Source organism: Nycticebus coucang, chromosome 6, assembly GCF_027406575.1.
Source record: "Nycticebus coucang isolate mNycCou1 chromosome 6, mNycCou1.pri, whole genome shotgun sequence".
Lineage (NCBI taxonomy): Eukaryota > Metazoa > Chordata > Mammalia > Primates > Lorisidae > Nycticebus > Nycticebus coucang.
The window spans coordinates 36234630-36249028 of record NC_069785.1 but is presented as its reverse complement, the minus strand read 5'-3'; the positions used below and the strand labels follow the sequence as shown (position 1 = coordinate 36249028).

The 14399-nt window shown below is 39.8% G+C and overlaps 1 protein-coding gene across 2 annotated transcripts in view; it reads right to left on the bottom strand.

The window, feature by feature from the left end:
• FMN1 (formin 1) overlaps positions 1-14399 on the bottom strand; it is a 417492-nt gene that overhangs the window by 78295 nt on the left and 324798 nt on the right. The gene's annotated exons all lie outside the window — the stretch shown is intronic.

The following is a 14399-nucleotide window of genomic DNA, read 5'->3' as shown; positions in this document are numbered from 1 at the left end:
CTAAATTATTATTTTTTTCTCCAAATGAGCTGAGTGGCAGTAGCTGATGTTGCCAAAAAAGTTTGAACAATAGGATTGTGACACAGAGACTGAAATCTAAACAGCATGAAGAAATGTCCACAGCCAAGCAGTCCCCATTATCTCATGCTTGTGCGACGATAGTCCAAAAGATGAGTGATGATTCTCCATTTGTGCAAGCGGAGCTGTGGTCCAAGGCCCTGACAGAACCACTAATTGCCCATCTGCTTGTTTACACAGCCCAGAGATGGTGACTGGACAAACAGCTCATATCCCTTGAAACTGGACCAAACTGGGGGGAGCCTGTGATATGTGACAGAGGAGGACGCGGAAGGACTCTCATGGGAAAGTGCCTCCAGATCAAAGCCATGCAAGCCCAGCAGAGACTGGCCCAAGCAGCTGGCTGGCCATAAGTAGCTTCAGATCCACCACTGTCTACACCCCATCCACCCTAGTGCAGACCTAGACGCCCCTTCCGGAGGTCAGGAAATTTTGAGATATTCTGATGAAAGAATCAACCAGAGAGTGTCAGCACCACTTGAGCTTGGCAGCTGAGTTGATTCCGTTCAAGTGAAATCTCTCAGCCCTGCAGTCTCCCTGACACTGAGGATTTGCTGCACTGCTCTCCATTTTAGCGTACTCATTTCCTTGGCTGGACTCTCAGCTAGTTGAGGACAAGGACTTGGAAGTCCCAGGATCCCACAGCAGGGCACTTTACATGGGAAGAGCCATTTGTACAAAAATGTTCGTGGTTGTCAATGATGATCAGCAAATCTTAGTATAGCATCTGTTTATATTTTTTTCTTTTTGAGACTGTCTCACTCTCTTGCCCTGGGTTGGGTGCCGGGATATCATCATAACTCACAGTAACCTCAAACTCGGGTTCAAGGGATCCTCTTGCCTCAGCCTCCCAAGTAGCTGGGGCTACAGGTACCCACCACAATGCCTGGCTAGTTGTTTTTCTATTTTTAGTAGAGCAAGCAATCTTTCTGCCTTGGCCTTCCAGAGTGGTAGGATTATAGGTGTGAGCCACTTGCCTGTATGTTTTATTTGCCTGCATCATGAGGTTGGTTTCCTGAGACAAGAGACCTGGACTTCTCAATCATATCCTTGGTGGAATGTGAAAATCAATAATGGCTGGTGCCTATCAGAGTCCTGGAAATAGGACTGAGAGGATTCTCTTGAGAACCTATTTCCTTGAAATAAGATTGAGCTTAAGAAAACAAAAATCTATCTCCCTACTGCTTCCTTAGCTCACAGGAACTGTGCTAATGTGTGGCCAAGCAGCCATGAAGTGGGAAGCAACAATAAAAATGGTACTTGCTAATTTACTTCTAGCTGGCCAGAACTGACCACAGGTACACTGAATACTGTATGCTTAAGGGAAGGGAGATCTACACTAGTAATTCAATAAAATCAAGTTCAGATTTTTTTTCTCTGAGCATTCAGAGTCACACATTAGCAGTGTTATAAACTAGCGTTGAACAAATCTGACAAGTGATGGATCCTCCCAGGGAGAAGGACTAGAGCCCTGGAATCCAAGGCAGGAGGGGGCGAGGGGCAGTCCGAGGTCTGTGGGCAAAACCCGGCAGTCCCAGTCTAACGCATAGCTCACCTTCACTTTGGCCTTCTCTTGTCACTACTGAGTCTCCACCCTTGGTGAGCACCTGTGTGGCTTAGACTTTCCCACTGGAGTAGCTGTGGTAAGAAGGCAGAGAAAGCTAGAGGAAGAGATACCTCTTTTCTGGAAAAGGCTGAGGACTGGGTCAGCCCTAGGGTCATCATATTTTCAGGAGGAGCTCTGATGTGATACGACTTGGATATAAAGCTGGTGGCATCCCTATTTCCCCCAGATTACTATGAGAAGAGTGGGCTCATTTGGTATCAGCACCTTAAAGATACTACCAAATACTTAAAAGCATGGTTGAAACCTCTAATCTTAACATGTAACTCCATGCCAATGACTAAAACCACTTTGCTTCAAAAGCAGAGAAGCTGTGTGAAGGCATTTTAGAATTGGGGGTTTCCACAGGCAAGTTACAGAGATTCTGGAGGCCCAGTTATTACACTAAGCATCAAGACAAAGACAGCTGTTTCGGAGGCCAGGCAGCAGTCTGCACAGGAGACCAGTTCTTGGAATGACCAGCAGGGAAGGGCAGTATATGAAAATGGTCCAAATATGGGACAAATTGTGTCAATAGATCTGCATGTCCCATTCTTATAGGGCAATGAGTGGACTGCAACTGTGGACTGGAATACTGGAAAAAGAACATGCACACAACTGGTTAAGTCCTAAACAGTGTGAGAAATTGTTTAAAGAAGAAAAGATGATTCCTCACTTCACCCTCCCCAATCTTTGGAAGAGACACAGACAGGAGTGTCACATGATACAAAAGGTTTGTATTACACAGAAGCTGTTGCTCAGAGGGACTTACAGACAGGAACAAAATTTTAAAACAAACAAACCACCACCATTTATCACAGTTTAACCAGCCAGTGGTTTTCTTTATCCCTTTTGCGATTACTTTAGATACTTTTGCTTGGAATTTTCTCCCCCTTTTTTCCTGACAGCTCATTGATCTTGGCTTGGATCATCACAGTTCGTGGGAAACAATATAGCTACTTTTCTAGCTTGTTCCTTCTTAGATGCCTCTTGAATGTTGCCCATTTAATATTTTTGGGAGAGACAGACACAAACACGGTATAATTGAATCAGAGTAGATGTAGGGTGTTCCTGGAGGACAGGGCCTATGATCCAAAGGAATCATTTTATTACTTTTAATTAAGACTTGTGATATTTCAAAACAACCCACCTGGAACATGTAATCAAGACTCAGGAACTTTAATATAATTTCTGGATTCTGGTTTTTTATCCATATTTTTAGGAACAGAAAATTGGTTTGTAAATTTATTGAAAATAATTATTTTCGATGTGATTTAATATGACTTTTAACTAGTTCTATCCATTCTCTTACTCCATCTTAGAAAAAATGGAGTAGAAAACAGCAACCAATGAGACCTTATATTAAATCCCAGGAAATATATTCTGGCTGCTGGTGGTAGTTTCCGTGTGCTAAAACAGGCATGTAATGTGTGGCTCACTTTGGAGGACTGTGTTAGTGAGGTTATATATTTCTTCCCATGTAGTAACACAGAAGGTGATTGAGGAGAATGATAAAATTCCATTTACTGGAAATACCACCTGTCTTGAAGTTATGAGGACCTGGACAAATAGATTTATGTTTTGCTGTTCATCTTACCCTTAAGAGACTATACCAATCTCTTTTCCTAGGGCAAGCACAAGTGGTCAGTATTGTGTATCTTCATGGATTGAGTTGAGTACAAGCCAAAGCCTACTAGTTCAGAGACCTGTTAGGTACCAAGAGACACAAAATCTGAGGTTCAATCATACATGGTGGGAGCTTGCCTTCAAGATGTCCATCATTAATTCTTTCCTTCCCTGTACCATTTGTGTTGTTTTTTAATTGACCAGTGGAGTCCATTGCTTTACCTCCTAATACTGGGCTAGATTGTAGCTTCTTTGACCAAAAGTGACATGATGTCTTACCTCTGGTGTTTGCTAGAATTGGCAGTTTCTGCTTCCTTTTTCTTGGAACATTTGTTCTGGAAAATGCTAGCTGCTATGTAAGAAGTCTAACTACCCTGAGACCACCATGCTATGAGAAAGACCAAGCCCTGTGGAGTGACTGCAGAGACTCAGAGATGCCCAGCCCACTCCCATCAGCCCATCCATCTCAACTCAGACAGAATCTAAGGCTTTCAGACCATTCCAAGTCCAGCCACCATCTGACTTCAACCTTAATAGGGCACCCAGAGTAAAATTAGCTTGTTGAGTTAGTCAACCAGTAGAACTATGAGAGATAAGAATAAGTTGTTTAAGGCTACTAAGTTTTGAGATGGTTGGTTACACAAGCACCAAATAATTAGAACGTGCACCATGGATTTCTAATGCCAACAGGCAATAATTATAATCTCCACTAGCAAATAGAAATTCCAGGGGCAAAGATGTTCATCTTGCCCTTGCCCATTGGTCAAGTAGCACAGGGTCTAGAACAGGGAAAGACTTAAACTAATACTTAATGAACAACTTCATCTGTGCCAGCATAACATAAGGACTCGGAGTTGACTGGCTCACATTTTTGAGGTGGTCTGATGGTCACAATAATCTATTATGTCTATCTTTGAGAAGGAGGAACCTTGTCTAGAGAAAGTAAGTTTCCCAAGGTCATTAAACTAGGGGAGGGATTTGAACTAAGATCTGTATAGTTTTAAAACCAGCCCTCTGTTCACTATAGTCTCCCAGGAGACTACAACAGAAACAATGAGAAAATGATTTGAAAGAGATGCAAAACCCACCGCTTGAATTTTACCCAGGACTATCTTGCTCCATTAATTGCTGTCAACATGCTGGAACCTATTTCACCACATGAAGCTCAGACCAATTACCATTAATGCCACAGCCATGACTACAGACTAGGAACCAATGCCAGGGGAAGCTTAAGTTAAAGAAAACAGATGATCACGCACATATATGATATTAGCAATTAGGCTTAATTCTAGAATCATAAAGCCTAAGAGAAGAATAGTGCATTTCTGGGAAGAATAGCAATTTCAAATAGATTTTTTTAGTGGCTTTCTATATTACCTATTTGGATATATTACACTCTCCCAGAATTATTATAATACAATTACTCACTCCACATTTTATTTATTTCAGCAAGGAAATGGGATGGTACGATGAGCTCAGTAGGCAGATGGTTTGGTTATTTCAATGAATAATTTGAATGTCAACAAGTTGGTGGATGCTGGGGGGGAGAGCAGAAGTGGTAAAGAGCCAAAGTTTCTGGTGCCTGACTCCGAGGTGGAAGGGAAATGAACCGTCAAGACTGACATTTCAAGAAGCTAAGCAGTCAGGTTCTGCTGAGTTTATAAAGGATAGGAGCTGATGCCAGATATCTCTTATGCTGAGAAAGCCATTGTTTATCCATGTTTAAAACTGGTCTGATCTGCTCAATTTATGTATTTAATTTTTAGAAGAAAAATGCTATCAATAAATCAAAACTTAAATATAAATACTGGTAGGGAAAGCTAGATCTATTTCTTCTCAATTCAAAGGATTTAAAAAACGGAGTAAGGAATTAAATGGTCACACCCTCTACCCACAGCTTATAACTTTATTTTTATTGTTATTATTTTTTTGAGATAGTCTTACTTTGTCACCCTCAGTAGAGTGCCATGGTGTCACAGTTCACAGCAACCTCCAACTCTTGGGCTCAAGTGATCCTCTTGCCTGAGCCTCCCCGACAGCTGGGACAACAGGCACCCGCTACAACACCCAGCTAGTTTTAGAGACAGGGTCTTGCTCTTGTGCAGGCTGGTCTTAAATTCCTGAGCTCAAGCAAAGCTTACACCTTTTTGATGCCTCAGTTTCTCAAAAAAGAAAAAGGAAAAGCAAATTCTTCTCATTCTTCCAATCTGAGAAAGCTAAATGTTACAGCAATTAAGAGTTATCAAGGATCATTAAGGTTGTTAATCCTAGATTTACTGTCACTTTCTATCACTTCTAGCCATTGAGACAGGGTACTCCTACTTTGTGGACCCCAAGGATCACGTGTTTGCAGTTCAATGCAGCAGCCACTGGGTGGTAATATTGTTGATTTGGGTAGCCAGGAAATGTGATCCATAATACATGCCTCTCTTTAATAAATTATGTACACCCCTTAAGATGTAAGTATAGATTAAGATGTAAGTATAGAAATATACTATTATTAAGATGTAAGTATAGAAATTTTAATTATACATGTACTTCAAATCTTTAAAGTATTTTAGTGTTGAAAGATACAATTCTGTAGAAAAGCTGCAGGCATATCTGGTACCTTTTTAATTTATGCTAACTCTGCTTACCTTTCATTCTGATTATACACATGATGATCTTCAAATTGTAATTATAACAAAAAGAAGGCTTCCGGTCCTAGAGAAATTCACTACTTTTGGCTTACTTTTAGAGGAAATGAAAAAGAGGAGTATGACTTTCCCTTCTAGTACTTCCAGACAGTCTTCTGTAATTATTTACCATTTGTCCTTGGAACCACTGCTATTTGCACCACTGGGTAAGTAAAACTTCTGTGATTAATTTTCTGAGCTCCATCCTCTGAACCATTTGATAAGACTGAGACAAAATGAAGGAGAGTGTCACAGCAGCAGGGGATCAGACACAGTGCTGGGGTCTGCGTGAAATGCTATATGTCCAGGAGTCCTGGGCTCATAACCATGCTGCCACAATTCTTTTAATGCAAAATGGACTCACTAGAAGAAACAGACCTGTATTATTTGAAAAAAATAAGAGCTTTTTTTGGGACATTATCTAGAAAACTAAGTATTATATAATATGTATTCTACAAAATAACTCCCCCAAATGTAACATAGGTGTTAAGTTCCTCCATCAGGGCAAAGACAATAACTGAGTAAGTCAAGGAGAAGTCATGTGACAGCAACTGCAATCAAACACAGAATAAAGTGCACTGGGACACACGATTGGCGCCCACCTGGACCTCCGGAAGAGCTGCGCCATGACCCGCGACCCGCCAAAGGCACCCGCCTGGACCATTCTAAGAGCTGCCCCATGACCTGCGATCGGTGCCTGCCCAGACCCCGGTAAGAGCTACGCTATGACCCATGACCCGTTCCCGCAAAGCCTCCACATGCCCTGACCAGGAACTCTGGGAGCCGCGCAACCCTGCATCCTCTGTCCAGTACCCTCCCTGCCTCCACACCGTCCGCTCATCTGGCCAGGGACTCTGGTAGCTGTGTGCCCTCCAGAGCCTCCCTGCCTCTGCATGGAGCCCTTCTCCTGGCTAGAGACTGCTGGAGACTTGGGTCCTCTGTGCCAAAGTCACTGGGTGCCAGGCACTCCCAGAACCGTGCGCACCACCCCCTGCCCTGTTGCTGGATCCGGGTGTGTCACACTCCAGAGCTGCTCCCACCACCAGAACTCCCTGGCTGGGGCAGGGACAGAAGAGCTACACAGGGTCACTCCCTACAAAGATCCAGCAACAATAGAGTGATCCCACTGGGGTCTAATCTTGTAGAGACACCTCCCCAACTCTGAGGATGGCCAGAGGCAATGTTGAAAAACAATCATGAGGCGAAATCAATGGAAAAACTCTGGAAATACGAATAATCAGAGTAGATTAACTCCCCTAAGGAACAATGGGGCAGACACAACACAAGATCCCATGCACAAATAGCTGAGATGTCAGAAATCGAATTCAGAATCTGGATAGCAAATAAAATCGAATTAGAATTCCAAGCAGTAACCCAAAAGATGTTTCAAGAATTCAACGAATTCAAAGCCCAAATGTCCAAAGATTTTGACACACGGAGAAAAGAAGTTGCAGCCCTCAAAGATCTGAGTAGAATCCCTCAGTAACAGAATGGAGCCAGCAGAAGAAAGGATTTCTGACATTGAAGACAAAGTTTTCGAACACTCCCAAACTCTCAAAGAAGAAGAGAAATGGAGGGCAAAAATAGATCACTCTCTCAGAGAACTCTGGGATAATTCAAAGAAAATTTAATATTCATCTTATAGGGATCCCTGAAAGCAATGAAGTGGCTACACAAGGCACAGAGTCTCTTCTCCAGGAGATTATGAAATAGAACTTTCCAGACATGCCAAGAGATTCTGAAATTCAGATAGCAGACAGTTTCAGAATTCCAGCATGACTCAACCCGAATAAGACATCCCCCAGACACATCATAATCAATTTCACTAAAGTTAATATGAAGGAGAAAATTCTGAAAACAGCCAGATGAAAGAAAACCATTACCTACAAGGGGAAGAATATTAGGATAACTGCAGATCTCTGTGCTGAAACCTTTCAAGCTAGAAGAGGATGGTCATCGACTTTTAATCTCCTAAAACAAAATAACTTTCAACCAAGGATCCTGTACCCAGCTAAACTGAGTTTCATTTATGATGGAGAAATTAAATATTTTAATGACATTCACATGTTGAAGAAATTTGCCTTAACTAAACCAGCTCTCCAGGATATTCCCAGATCTATCCTCCATAAAGACCAGCATAATCCTCCACCACAAAAGTAAACCCACCCAGAAAATTCAGATCAAATTCCAATGTCCACAGCCACAAAAAAATTAAAAATGTCCACTGGACTCTCGAACGGCTTATCAACATTTTCAATTAATGTGAATGGTTTAAACTGTCCTCTAAAGAGGCACAGGTTGGCTGACTGGATACAAAAACTCAAGCCAGATATCTGCTGCATACAAGAATCTCACCTTACATTAAAAGACAAATATAGACTCAAGGTGAAGGGATGGTCATCTATACTCCAGGCAAATGGAAAGCAGAAAAAAGCAGGCTTTGCAATTCTATTCGCAGATGCAATAGGCTTTAAACCAACCAAAATAAGGAAGGATAAGGATGGACACTTCATATTTGTTAAAGGTAATACTCAATATGATGAGATTTCAATTATTAATATTTATGCACCCAACCAGAATGCACATGATCAATTTATAAGAGAAACTCTAACAGACATATAAGCAACTTGATTTCCTCCAGTTCCATAGAAGTTGGAGATTTTAACACCCCTTTAGGAGTGCTGGATAGATCCTCCAAAAAGAAGCCAAGCAAAGAAATTTTAGATTTAAACTTAACCATTCAACATCTGGACTTAACAGACATCTACAGAACATTTCTTCCCAACAAAACTGAAAATACATTCTTGTCATCAGCCCACGGAACATACTTCAAAATCGACCACATCCTAGGCCAAAAATCTAACCTCAGCAAATTAAAAAAAAAATAGAAATTATTCCTTGCATCTTCTCAGACCATCATGGAATAAAAGTTGAACTAAATAACAACAGGAATCTCCATACCCATACAAAAACATGGAAGATAAATAACTTTTTGCTGAAGGATAGATGGGTTATCGGTGAGATTAAGAAGGAAATCACCACATTTTTGAAACAAAACAACAATAAGACACAAATTATCAGAACCTCTGGGATACTGCAAAGGCAGTCCTAAGAGGGAAATTTATAGCACTGCAAGCCTTCCTCAAGAACACAGAAAGAGAGGAAGTTAATAACTTAATGGGACATCTCAAACAACTGGAGAAGGAAGAATATTCCAACCCCAAACCCAGCAGAAGAAAAGAAATAACCAAAATAAGAGAAGAACTAAATGAAATTGAAAACAAAACAATTATACAACAGATCAATAAATCCAAAAGTCGGTTTTTTGAAAAGATCAATAAAATAGATAAACCTTTGGCCAACCTAACCAGGAAAAAAAGAGTAAAATCTCTAATTTCATCAATCAGAAATGGTAAAGATGAAATAACAACAGACCCCTCAGAAATTCAAAAAATCCTTAACAAATACTACAAGAAACTCTACTCTCAGAAATATGAAAATCTGAAAGAAATCGACCAATACCTGGAAGTACACCACCTACCAAGACTTAGCCAGAACGAAGTGGAAATGTTGAACAGGCCTATATCAAGTTCTGAAATAGCATCAACTATACAAAATCTCCCTAAAAAGAAAAGCCCAGGACGAGATGGCTTTATGTCAGAATTCTAACAAACCTTTAAAGAAGAACTACTACCTATATTACTAAACCTCTTCCAAAATATAGAAAAAGGAATACTACCCAACACATTCTACGAAGCAAACATCACCTTGATCCCCAAACCAGGGAAAGACCCAACAAGAAAAGAAAATTATAGACCAATATCACTAATGAATATTGATGCAAAAATACTCAATGAGATCCTAACAAACAGAATCCAACAATACATCAAAAAAATTATACACCATGACCAAATGGGATTTATCCCAGGGTCTCAAGGCTGGTTCAATATATGTAAATCTATAAATGTAATTCAGCACATAAACAAACTCAAAAATAAAGACCATATGATTCTCTCAATTGATGCAGAAAAAGCTTTTGACAATATCCAGCATCCCTTCATGATCAGAACACTTAAGAAAATTGGTATAGAAGGGACATTTCTTAAACTAATAGAGGCCATCTACAGCAAACCCACAGCCGATATCGTATTGAATGGAGTTAAATTGAAATCATTTCCACTTAGATCGGGAACCAGGCAAGGCTGCCCATTGTCTCCGTTGCTCTTTAACATTGTAATGGAAGTTTTAGACATTGCAATTAGGGAAGAAAAGGTGATCAAGGGTATCCACATAGGGTCAGAAGAGATCAAACTTTCACTCTTCGCAGATGACATGATCGTATATCTGGAAAACACTAGGTATTCTACTACAAAAATTTTGGAAGTGATCAAGGAATACAGCAATGTCTAAGGCTACATAATCAACACCCATAAATCTGTAGCCTTTATATATACCAACAATAGCCAAGCTGAAAAAACAGTCAAGGACTCTGTTCCTTTCACAGTAGTGCCAAAGAAGATGAAATATTTGGGAGTTTATCTAACAAAGGACGTGAAAGATCTCTATAAAGAGAACTATGAAACTTTAAGAAAAGAAATAGTTGAAGATGTTAACAAATGGAAAAACATACCATGCTCATGGCTGGGAAGAATCAACATTGTTAAAACTACCCAAAGCAATATATAATTTTAATGCAATTCTTATTAAAGCTCCATTGTCCTACTTGATTTCCTCCAGCTCCATAATCGTTGGAGATTTCAACACTCCCTTGGCAGTGTTGGATCCATCCTCCAGAAAGAAGCTGAGCAAAGAAATCTTAGATTTAAACCTAACCATCCAATATTTAGATTTAGCAGACATCTACAGAACATTTCATCCCAACAAAACTGAATACACATTCTTCTCATCAGCCCACGGAACTTACTCCAAAATTGATCACATTTTAGGTCACAAGTCTAACCTCAGTAAATTTAAAGGAATAGAAATTATTCCATGCATCTTCTCGGACCATCATGGAATAAAACTTGAATTGAGTAACAACAGGAATCTGCATACCCATACAAAAACATGGAAGTTAAATAACCTTATGCTGAATGATAGCTGGGTCAGAGATGAGATTAAGAAAGAAATCACCAATTTTTTGGAACAAAATGACAATGAAGACACAAACTATCAGAACCTCTGGGACAGTGCAAAGGCAGTTCTAAGAGGGAAATTTATAGCACTGCAAGCCTTCCTCAAGAGAACGGAAAGAGAGCGGCGCCTGTGGCTCAGCGGGTAGGGCGCCGGTCCCATATGCCGGAGGTGGCGGGTTCAAACCCAGCCCCGGCCAAATTAAAAAAAAAAAGAAAAAAAAAATTTAAAAAAAAAGGAAGTTAACAACTTAATGGGACATCTCACGCAACTGGAAAAGGAAGAACATTCCAACCCCAAACCCAGTAGAAGAAAAGAAATAACCAAAATTAGAGCAGAATTAAATGAAATTGAAAACAAAAGAATAATACAACAGATCAATAAATCAAAAAGCTGGTTTTTTGAAAAGGTCAATAAAATAGATAAACCTCTGGCCAACCTAATCAGGAAAAAAAGAGTAAAATCTCTAATATCATCAATCAGAAACAACAAAGACGAAATAACCACAGACTCATCAGAAATCCAAAAAATCCTTAATGAATATTACAAGAAACTTTATTCTCAGAAATATGAAAATCTGAAGGAAATAGACTGATACTTGGAAGCACGCCACCTTCCAAGACTTAACCAGAATCAAGTGGAAATGTTGAACAGACCCATATCAAGTTCAGAAATAGCATCAACTATACAAAACCTCCCTAAAAAGAAAAGCCCGGGACCAGATGGTTTCACGTCAGAATTCTACCAAACCTTTAAAGAGGAATTAGTACCTATATTACTCAACCTGTTCCAAAATGTAGAAAAAGAAGGAAGACTACCCAACACGTTCTATGAAGCAAACATCACCCTGATCCCCAAACCAGGAAAAGACCCAACAAGAAAAGAAAATTATAGACCAATATCACTAATGAATATAGATGCAAAAATATTCAACAAGATCCTAACAAACAGAATCCAACAACACATCAAACAAATTATACATCATGACCAAGTTGGTTTTATCCCAGGGTCTCAAGGCTGGTTCAATATACGTAAATCTATAAATGTAATTCAGCACATAAACAAATTAAAAAACAAAGACCATATGATTCTCTCAATTGATGCAGAAAAAGCTTTTGATAATATCCAGCATCCCTTCATGATCAGAACACTCAAGAAAATTGGTCTAGAAGGGACTTTTCTTAAACTGATAGAGGCTATCTACAGCAAACCCACAGCCAATATCATATTGAATGGAGTTAAATTGGAATCATTTCCACTCAGATCAGGAACCAGACAAGGCTGCCCATTGTCTCCATTGCTTTTCAACATTGTAATGGAAGTTTTAGCCACCGCAATTAGGGAAGAAAAGGCGATCAAGGGTATCCATATAGGGTCAGAAGAGATCAAACTCTCGCTCTTCGCAGATGATATGATTGTGTATCTGGAAAACACTAGGGACTCTACTACAAAACTCCTAGAAGTGATCAAGGAATACAGCAGCGTCTCAGGTTACAAAATCAACATTCATAAATCGGTAGCCTTTATATACACCAACAACAGTCAAATTGAAAAAGCAGTTAAGGACTCTATCCCATTCACAGTAGTGCCAAAGAAGATGAAATATTTGGGAATTTACCTAACAAAAGACGTGAAAGATCTCTATAAAGAGAACTATGAAACTCTAAGAAAAGAAATAGCTGAAAATGTTAACAAATGGAAAAACATACCATGCTCATGGCTAGGAAGAATCAACATTATCAAAATGTCCATACTACCCAAAGCAATATATAATTTCAACGCACTCCCTATTAAAGCTCCACTGTCATATTTTAAAGATCTTGAAAAAACATTACTTCGTTTTATATGGAATCAGAAAAAACCTCGAATAGCCAAGACATTACTCAGAAATAAAAACAAAACAGGAGGAATCACACTACCAGACCTCAGACTTTACTACAAATCGATAGTGATCAAAACAGCATGGTATTGGCACCAAAACAGAGAAGTAGATATCTGGAACAGAATAGAGAACCAAGAGACGAATCCAGCTACTTACCGCTATTTGATTTTTGACAAGCCAATTAAAAACATTCAGTGGGGAAAAGATTCCCTATTTAACAAATGGTGCTGGGTGAACTGGCTGGCAACCTGCAGAAGACTGAAATTGGACCCACACCTTTCACCATTAACTAAGATAGACTCTCATTGGATTAAAGATTTAAACTTAAGACATGAAACTATAAAAATACTAGAGGAGAATGCAGGGAAAACCCTTGAAGAAATTGGTCTGGGTGAGTATTTCATGAGGAGAACCCCCCGGGCAATTGAAGCAGCTTCAAAAATACACTACTGGGACTTGATCAAACTAAAAAGCTTCTGCACAGCTAAGAACACAGTAAGCAGAGCAAGCAGACAGCCCTCAGAATGGGAGAAGATATTTGCAGGGTATAACTCTGACAAAGGTTTAATAACCAGAATCCACAGAGAACTCAAACGCATCAGCAAGAAAAAAACAAGGGATCCCATCGCAGGCTGGGCAAGGGATTTGAAGAGAAACTTCTCTGAAGAAGACAGGCGCATGGCCTTCAGACATATGAAAAAATGCTCATCATCTTTAATCATCAGAGAAATGCAAATCAAAACTACTTTGAGATATCATCTAACTCCAATGAGACTAGCCTATATCACAAAATCTCTAGACCAGAGATGTTGGCGTGGATGCGGAGAAAAGGGAACACTTTTGCACTGCTGGTGGGAATGCAAATTAATACACTCCTTTTGGAAAGATATATGGAGAACACTCAGAGATCTAAAAATAGATCTGCCATTCAATCCTGTAATTCCTCTGCTGGGCATATACCCAGAAGACCAAAAATCACAACATAACAAAGATATTTGTACCAGAATGTTTATTGCAGCCCAATTCATAATTGCTAAGTCATGGAAAAAGCCGAAGTGCCCATCGATCCACGAATGGATTAATAAATTGTGGTATATGTATACCATGGAATACTATGCAGCCTTAAAGAAAGATGGAGACTTTACCTCTTTCATGTTTACATGGATGGAGCTGGAACATATTCTTCTTAGTAAAGTATCCCAAGAATGGAAGAAAAAATACCCAATGTACACAGCCCTACTATGAAACTAATTTGGAACTCTCACATGAAAGCTATAACCCAGCTACAACTTAACAACAGGGGGAAGTGGGAAAGGGGGGGGTGGGTAGAGGGAGGGGAATTGGTGGGATCACACCTGTGGTGCATATTACAGGGGTATTTGCGAAACTTGGTAAATGTAGA